Source organism: Brassica oleracea, chromosome C1 (assembly GCF_000695525.1).
Source record: "Brassica oleracea var. oleracea cultivar TO1000 chromosome C1, BOL, whole genome shotgun sequence".
NCBI lineage: Eukaryota > Viridiplantae > Streptophyta > Magnoliopsida > Brassicales > Brassicaceae > Brassica > Brassica oleracea.
In genome coordinates, this window is record NC_027748.1 from 35,973,362 (window position 1) to 35,981,821 (window position 8,460).

At 33.0% G+C, this 8,460-nt stretch overlaps 1 pseudogene; it reads right to left on the reverse strand.

The window, feature by feature from the left end:
* Positions 1-1,875: 1,875 nt before the first annotated feature.
* Positions 1,876-7,252, reverse strand: LOC106299616 (annotated as a pseudogene).
* Positions 7,253-8,460: the final 1,208 nt, after the last annotated feature.

The window sequence follows — 8,460 nt, forward strand, 5'->3', positions numbered from 1 at the left end:
ATTACTCAATACTTTTCATGGTCAATCACCTAATGAGTGTGAAATGGGGCCGTTTCTAGGAGAATGAATGCAAGGCTATATTCTCTAAGTTCACTCATGAAAACCAGGAATAGTTCAGGGCCACAATGAACACAATAGAGAACTAAGTTCTACGAGAAAATGAAGCTGCGTTATGCATGTTGTCTCGGTTTACATAAAACACCGGTTGGTTCAAGACATCATGTTCACCTTCTGGTAAAGTAAACCCGACAGATATTAACTATGAGTGGTTCAAGGCTTAAAAATGCCACCAACTCAAACACAGTGAATTTTTCGCAAACACTCTCGATAAGTCTGTCTAGTCTAGTCAAGATTAGAATAAGTATAGTTTATAGAGAATATCGAGTCTGCATTTAGTCTGCATATATTTAGAAGAGTCATTTCTATTCATGTGGGGGATTGTTGGATCAATTTAAACCAAATGGGTTTAATTAAAGTGTGAAAAGAAATGGGCCAATGTAATCAAAGCCTAATGGCATAAATAAGTTGATGAAGGATTGGGAAACATCCCACATCGCTTACAAGAGCTGAGGATGAGTTGTATATATAAGCTACTACACTTACCTTGTTTCAAACGTCTCAGAGGAAGAGATGGCTCCCCACGCGCGGCTCGGCGTGGGCTTGGGCTTGGGTCTTGGGCCTTGGGCCTTGGGCCTTGGTGGAGGGTCTCCGGCCCAATAAAATTCTTTTTGGACCAAGTTAAGCTCAACGTTTTTGCCGAAAATCCCTTAGCGTAAGTCTATAGTTCGAGAGTGTTTCGTAGATTTATAGTTTGATAGGGCGATTCACGAGTGAAGCATAATCGTCTACCATGGTATCCTGGGACTCGATATTCGTACAGTATCGTCTCACTAACGGAGCGAATATTTAGAGTTAAGGAAAGAGATTATATCTCGACTCCATGTTTATTTGCGAATACGATTTCTTATCGTTCTTGTATTCGCTTTACAAATCGTCGATTTCCTTTAACGTATTATTTTTGTTATATTGTTTATCTCAGTCTGGTTATCCGACTTCTACAATATCAGAGGTTGGTGAGCACCGGTTCATCTGTGCAGTAGACGGCCACTGTGAGAATGGTCAGAAGCTAAGTATTGATGTAGCTCCTTTAGTATCGTCTATGAGTAATAATCAAAATTTTAGCAGCTTGTTGTTATAGTACTAAAGTAATGTAACTAAACTTGAATTAACACCATCTGAATAATATATGCCGAGATTTAACACATTAAAACCAAAGAAGTTTGTTTGACAAAAAAAAAAAAAAACCAAAGAAGTTTGGAGCAATCATAAAGTCTTCACTATTCATCACCGAAGATATACAAAAAGAAAGTGGTAAGGAATCATCATCTCCAGCGTTTTCAGAAAATCATAACTGTGGATCAACGTCACCGTGTTTGTTCAAGAAGTGGTAAGTTGTTTACTTTTATTAGACAAGGTTTTGTTTGGTTTGATAATATAAATATGAACGGCCACGAATTAAGCAAAAAGACAATAGAGAACAAAACGTATTGAGATAAACACAGTTTAGGGTTTCTTATTATTGTGTGAATGAATAATTTTATAAACCCTTAGACCCATATTTATAGCAGCCTCAAAACCTGATTTCCTTTATCCTTTATGAATATATACTTATCTAGAAAAAATAAATTTTCTAAACCTACAAAAGGCATACCGTACCTTTACTGAGTTTTTACTGGTGCACAGAGATTTAAGAGACACAGATGCAACACGCAGGAACAACTACCAAAATTTGTGATATTTTTCCTAAATTCCTTTTAAAGTCTTTCTTCACATTTGCCACTTTCTATTTTTGTATGCTGCCAGTGGTAACACTACCAAGCACATATCATCATATCAAGAGTGGAGATTACAATCTAAAGGCTGTAACTAGACTGAGCAGAGTAAAATCTCTGAAGCCGTCTCCTTCGGTGTCTCCAAGGAACTTGAATCTGCCTAGCTGCTCGTAGCCTCCAATGTGGAGACCTAATGGCTCCTTGCTCTCTGTGAGTCCTTAGGAATCTCAAGAACAAGCTTGTTATGTCTTCAAGATCTGCTACACTCAGGGAAAAAGCCTCCACGTCTGTAACGCATCTAACATTTCGGTTGCTTACTAAACCCTTCGATGGCATTCTTATCCTCGTTCCATCTGCACAAAACATATTCAGTTCCAAGATGCAGTGTAATGTTTCAAGTATTTAACCCAAAGCACATAGATTCAACAAGGGATGTACCGGGGTTTACAGAAGAGCGCCCTAGGCACCAAGCGAGGAGCTCTTCACCGCAAACGTCTCCCTCTGATAAAGGAAGAACATAACCGTCTTCTCCAAAGCTCTCCATCTCACCTCTTACTATGAATACCATTTTTTCAACTACACCTCCGCGGTGCAAAACCGTGCTACTACTTATGTATCTCCTATATGTCAGCCTCTCACGGATGGCATCTAAGATTAATTCATCCATCTTCGAAAATACCCTCACCTACAAACCCATTAGTATTCAATAATCTACCCCCTCTAATACACAGAAGTTTTTGAGAGAGGCCTAAGAGAACATTAATTATCTAAAATTTAAAATATAAAGCGTACAATATTAAAATAAGAATGATTATATATATACTATTTCAAAATTGATTTCTCCATTATAATATATGTGTTTACCTTTTCAGATTCTTTAAAAGTAAATTTACATTTTGAGAAATAGTTACTCAGTAGATAATGAGAAAATGTTTGAAATACATTAAGTTGCTCCCTACTTTTCAAAAGTACATTTAATCAAAAAATTCTAACATTTGGGTTTAATATTACTGTTTAAAAATTTAGTACTTAGGTGAATATAAACTTGTATAAATCATTCTTAAAAATTTATAACTGATTTAACACAGATAATTTTGTTATTTTCATAATAAACTTAACGTATTTATAAGGAAATGATTATCATTTAAGATAACTAGGATAAGACCTGCGTCTTGCGCAGTGAGTTTATTTGTATATATTATCGATAATTTATTTTATATATTTGATCATTTTGTTTATACATATACAATATTTTTTGTTGTTATTATATAATTTCTTTCCGGTGGATCGGATCAATTTTTATTAAAAATTATGAAACAAAACTATAATTAATATATCATGGGTTGATCGGATTGGACATTAAACAAATTATGACATAAAAACCTTATTTTTTTCGTCGAACACATTCTTGAAAAAAGTGAACAGTATTTTTTCCACAGTTCAATTATTTTGACTTTTATCTTCCATATGGTTTTGAAAGCTTTCAAATCAACCATCAAATTGATACATGTCATTTTAATGTTTTTAGTCGTATATTTAAGGAAAACTTACATTTTTGTAATTACAGTCGTTTTAAAAAATTCAAAATATAGCATATAAGAAAAAATCTAATTTTTTATTTTATGGTTAATGCGATTGTTTATTTTTTTAATAATATAAAATTAAACGAAAATGAAGAAGGATGCAATTTTTTTATCAAATCTTTATTATTCATAATCATTAATTGCCATATATATGTAAATCATATTAGGTAATTACGTAGCTTTTATTTAAGGAAAGAATACACACTTCTTATATTTTAAGTTAATATAATGTTCTATAGTGTTATATAATTATGGAAAAACGGAACAATACTAGATTAAACTATAGTTTATATTAGGTGCTCTAGAATTTTTAGAAAAAAAAGATTTAGAAGGCATTTAAATGTGCCACATAAACAAGAGGTCTTTTTAATTAATACAAAATTGAGGTTACATCTTTTCAAATGCTTCTCAATTAATATATAGGGGATTTGAAAGATAACATCAACTTTAAGATAAAGTTAGAATTTTCAATAGATAATTAAGCAAAAACGACTAAAACAAGATATGGTAAAAAAAATATATGAGGGAATTTATCAAAAAATCATAAATATGTCGGAAACATAATGAAAGTTAGATTATGCAGTTATGAAAGAGGTCAATTTAAAAATAGTTTCTGATTTATGCTAGAAAGTAAATAAGTCTTAAAAATATAAAATATAAAACATGACTGAAACATAAACAAAAGAACATAAACGAACGGAGGCAAAGACTTTTAGTTAATGGAGGTAATAACCAATATAGTTAGCGTTATCTATATACTATGGTTATATTTCTAATATTTCAAAAAACTTCAGTGAGGGGCAGCTGCCCCTACCTATCACGTAGCTCCACCCCTGGACTCAGATAATTACCTTTTTGAGAAATATGAAGAGGTGTCGTCTTATATCTCTTTGAAGATCATTAGGCATATTCTCAAATACAATTTTTTCGTTAAATCCTCTGGTAGCAGCCCAGTTGACCCACTCAGCCAGTCGCACCCTCCTGTTAAAACAACTATTCGCTTACCTTCATAGCTAGTGACATTACAGAACCATTTAAGAGGCACGTTCACATACCCTCTTATACCTTCTAGGAACCGTTTATGACTCATTTCCAAACTCCTAAGATGGGTAGGCAAAACACAATCAACAGAGTACTTTGTGATATAGAAATCACCCAGTAGCATGTCTTGAGATTATAGGAGTTAGTTACCTTCCACCAAGAGCTTGAAGGAAGTTCTGCATATTACCAATAAGAAGTGGGAAGAGCAAAAGCCCCAGTGCGATAATCACCATAGTAAAGGAGGCCTCACCAAGAAAGTAACTTGGGACTTGGTTTCCAGCAAGTGTGCTGATTTGCTTTTGAGAATTTTAAACAGTATCACATTCACTAAGAGTTCCACATGTACCAACCAATGTAAACAAGTTGAACAGCTGTGTGATAAATCCAGTTACCTGAAAACCCCATAAAAGTGAGTAAATGTATCTTGTGAAGAGGCTAGAATGATTGGTGAGATTGACTGCCTTCAAATAGATTCCATAAGGAAAACCATCCTCTTGAAAACAAGCAATGGCACTTGCATTATCTTTCCATGCAGCTACATGACTATTTCCATGACCACAGTATATTAGTTCTCGGCATTCTTGATGAGAATTACCGCAAGCATCTCGAAGACAATGATTAACTCTCTGAAAGAGAAAAAAGAGAAAATGAGAGGGATATATAAATCACTAGAAAGATATACATCATTTTTGGTTATGACAAACTAAGTAGCTTAAGCAACAATAAGGATATTAGATTAAAGTGAAAGATATAAATTTTGAGACTTTTGATATACCTGCAGACCAAAAAGATACCAGCAAGAGCCAACAACATGACCAACAAGCATGAAGGTGAGAATGTTAGTAACAAAACTACAAGCCGACTCAAATAGGAAGACCGTCGGTGTTTTGCCAGCAAGAAGGGGTAGTAGTCTACACAACTTTGGAATGTACTGGAAAAGAACTGCAGCGGTTAGAAAGTTTTTTGCATAGTTGTCCCCCGATGCGCCTAATTGTACTGGTAATATCCAAAATATCCATATCTGTAACCAAAAGAGGAAAGACAAAATTAGAAATCAGTGGTCATACTCCCTCCGTTTCATATTGTAAGTAGTTTTAGGGAAATATTTTTGTTTCAAAATATAAGTAGTTTTCGTATTTTTAGATAACTTTTACATTTATTGAATACAGTGTGACCAATCAAATTAAATAGACTTATTTTTATTGGTTAAATTATATCTAACCTATTTATTATAAAATATTTTTTAAAAACATAATAATTTTCTTAATCTTCGCGTTTTTAGCCAAAACTACTTATATTACGAAACTGAGGGAGTATGAAATACTCCTTTAATAATAAACAGTTGTAGCTGTAAATGCGACAATACCTGTGGAAGTGGCATCACTATGAACAAGTCTAGTAAAAACTTGACTCGCAAATAATTGCGAGCAATTTTTCTTGGATGATCAAATAAGTGGCCAACACCAACAACTGTAGACTCAAGAGTTGCATAGGCCAAACGGAACTGCACAAAGTATTAAAAAGCAATAAAAGCCAATAAAATCTCTTACTCCTATAACAAAATGGAAGCGGAACTCGTCTCGGATATAGTGAAGTAAAACACTAGTTTTGGGTTCCCAAAATTTTAAAATTAAAGTTAATATATATATATATATATATATATATAAGTGTAAGCCCCTATATTATTCTAAAAATATTTTTTGCTAAATTCTTTGATAAATTTTCTGTGTTCCCAAAACTATAGACAATTTACAATTTACAATTTACAATTTACAAAGACTGTAAGCAAAAGTTAACACACCTGAAGCATAATGTTTACAAAGAATAAAACATCCGTTACACTTCTAACAGCTATAAATGCTTTAGCCACCGGCCAATCGATCATAATGCATTTGTCGTTCTGCAGTACACGAAAGATGGTTGTGAAAAAGGTACACAAACGCAAGAATACAAAACATAAGAACTAAACATACCTCTTTGACTTTTATGAGGAACAAGAAGAGGGGATCTATAAAAATAACCAACCATGAAGCAAATAATTTAGTCCATCTCTGAACGAATTTGTAGTGAGGATTGATGATTCCGGTTAAGAATTTATTAATTGATGTAACAAATCGCGTAGCCCAGCCTCTAGCATCATCACACATAGCATGATGTAACTAGCCAAAAAAAGAAGAAAAAAACTTTATAAATTAATAAAATATTATAATTTTTTTGTAAACTAAAAAGACAATTTTTTTTGTAATTTTAGTATTATTCATTTATAGAGTTTTTACTGTACTTTGGAAGGTGGGATTTGGGCAGGTTTGGGGTTGTAATAAGAAGGGCAAGTTGTACAGTAAGGATCATTACACACCTCCAATTGTCCAGATCCCAAGCCGAGTTCATCGTCTGAGTTTTTGTGTTCGAGGGCAGCAAAAGGACAGCTCTCTGGCTGAGAGGAGGAGACACCAATGGAATGAGAAGAACCACCAGTAGGAGTAGGATGAAGAAAGAGAGGCTCAGGAATGAGAGTAGAGGGAAGAGATGCACTCATTTGCACAAATGCTGGTCGTCCATAGGTTTGAAGAGGACCTGTGTAGCCTAGAACCACATTGGAGCTGTCGAATCCATCAATGGCGGAAGAAGTGTTTGCGAGGGAAGTGCTACGAAACCTGGAAGTGAAAGACCTTGTACGTGATGATGATGATGATGATGAGATTGGAAGCATGGGAACATCATCTTTCTCGTTGGGGGGAGCCATTTTGAGACAAATTCTTCACCTAGAGAATAGTTTTTTTCTTTTTTTTTGGTATGAACCTAGAGAAAAGTTTCAAGAAGAAAAGAAAGCTATGAGAGTTACCGGGAAGATGAAGCAGATATTTTAAAGAGTTTTGGAGAGATTGAGCCGATGACTGACTCATAAATGGTCGTTTGAAGAATCAAATCACGTCATGCATGTGTATTTATTTATTATTAATGGATCTACAAGTTGAAATTGTATGAATAAAAGAAGATAAGTTTGTGGAAGTGGAAGCCACAAATAACAATATTACGTAGACTATTACGACTGAGGCCTCTCTTTTGTTGCAAGACTCACTTCTATCCAGAATGTTTTTTTTGTACGATTCTATCTTTGGATACCAAGTAACCTTTTTGGTAAAAAAAAAACCTTTTTGGTAAGTTTGATGTTCTGATGAATGTTCTCTTTTCTGAGTTTCTATAATTTATTAATTATTCTGCAGAATAACAAAGAAATATTAACATAAAAGTTTCAATATGGTGCAATTAGAACCATTAAAATCTTCATAAAATAGTTTAGAATGATTTAAGTGAAATCCCATTAAACATAGATTTTTATAAAAAATTGGAATTGTCAGTTATAAAAAGGAAAAAAGATTTCTAGTTACACGAACTATTGGGTAATGTATCTTAAACAAAGTAATGAAATGTGTCCCCAACTATATAAGCTCTTTGAAGTATATCCAATTTAACATACGGGGTCCAAATAGATCTAAATAAAAGTTCTTGGGATCAATTCGAATTTTTGAAATATTTAATCGGCTCAAACCGTGCCTGAATCTATATTTCAAGTACTAATTTGAAATTATGAGGAAATGGGTTGGGTCTATTTCCAATTGACCCCAAAAACTTTTAATTAGATCTACGTTAGATTCCGTATGTTGAATTGAATACTATATTTTAAGGAGTTTACTAGATCACGATCCGCGCAACCGCGCGGATTTTTGTTTTCACTTATTTTTATATAAATATATTATTTTCAATTCTAAATTGAGATATATTATAATATATATGTGTGTATCAATTTTTAAAACATAATAAGTTTACTGTATATTTTTTTCATTGAATAGATTGTTTTAAACTTTCACATGTATTTGTATCTTCTTCTATATATATATTTTCGGATTATTAATTTATTATTTAAATCGTAACTATATATACAAAAATTATTAAATATTGTTTTATTGTAATATTCAAAGATATTGTAACATTTCACAAATTTA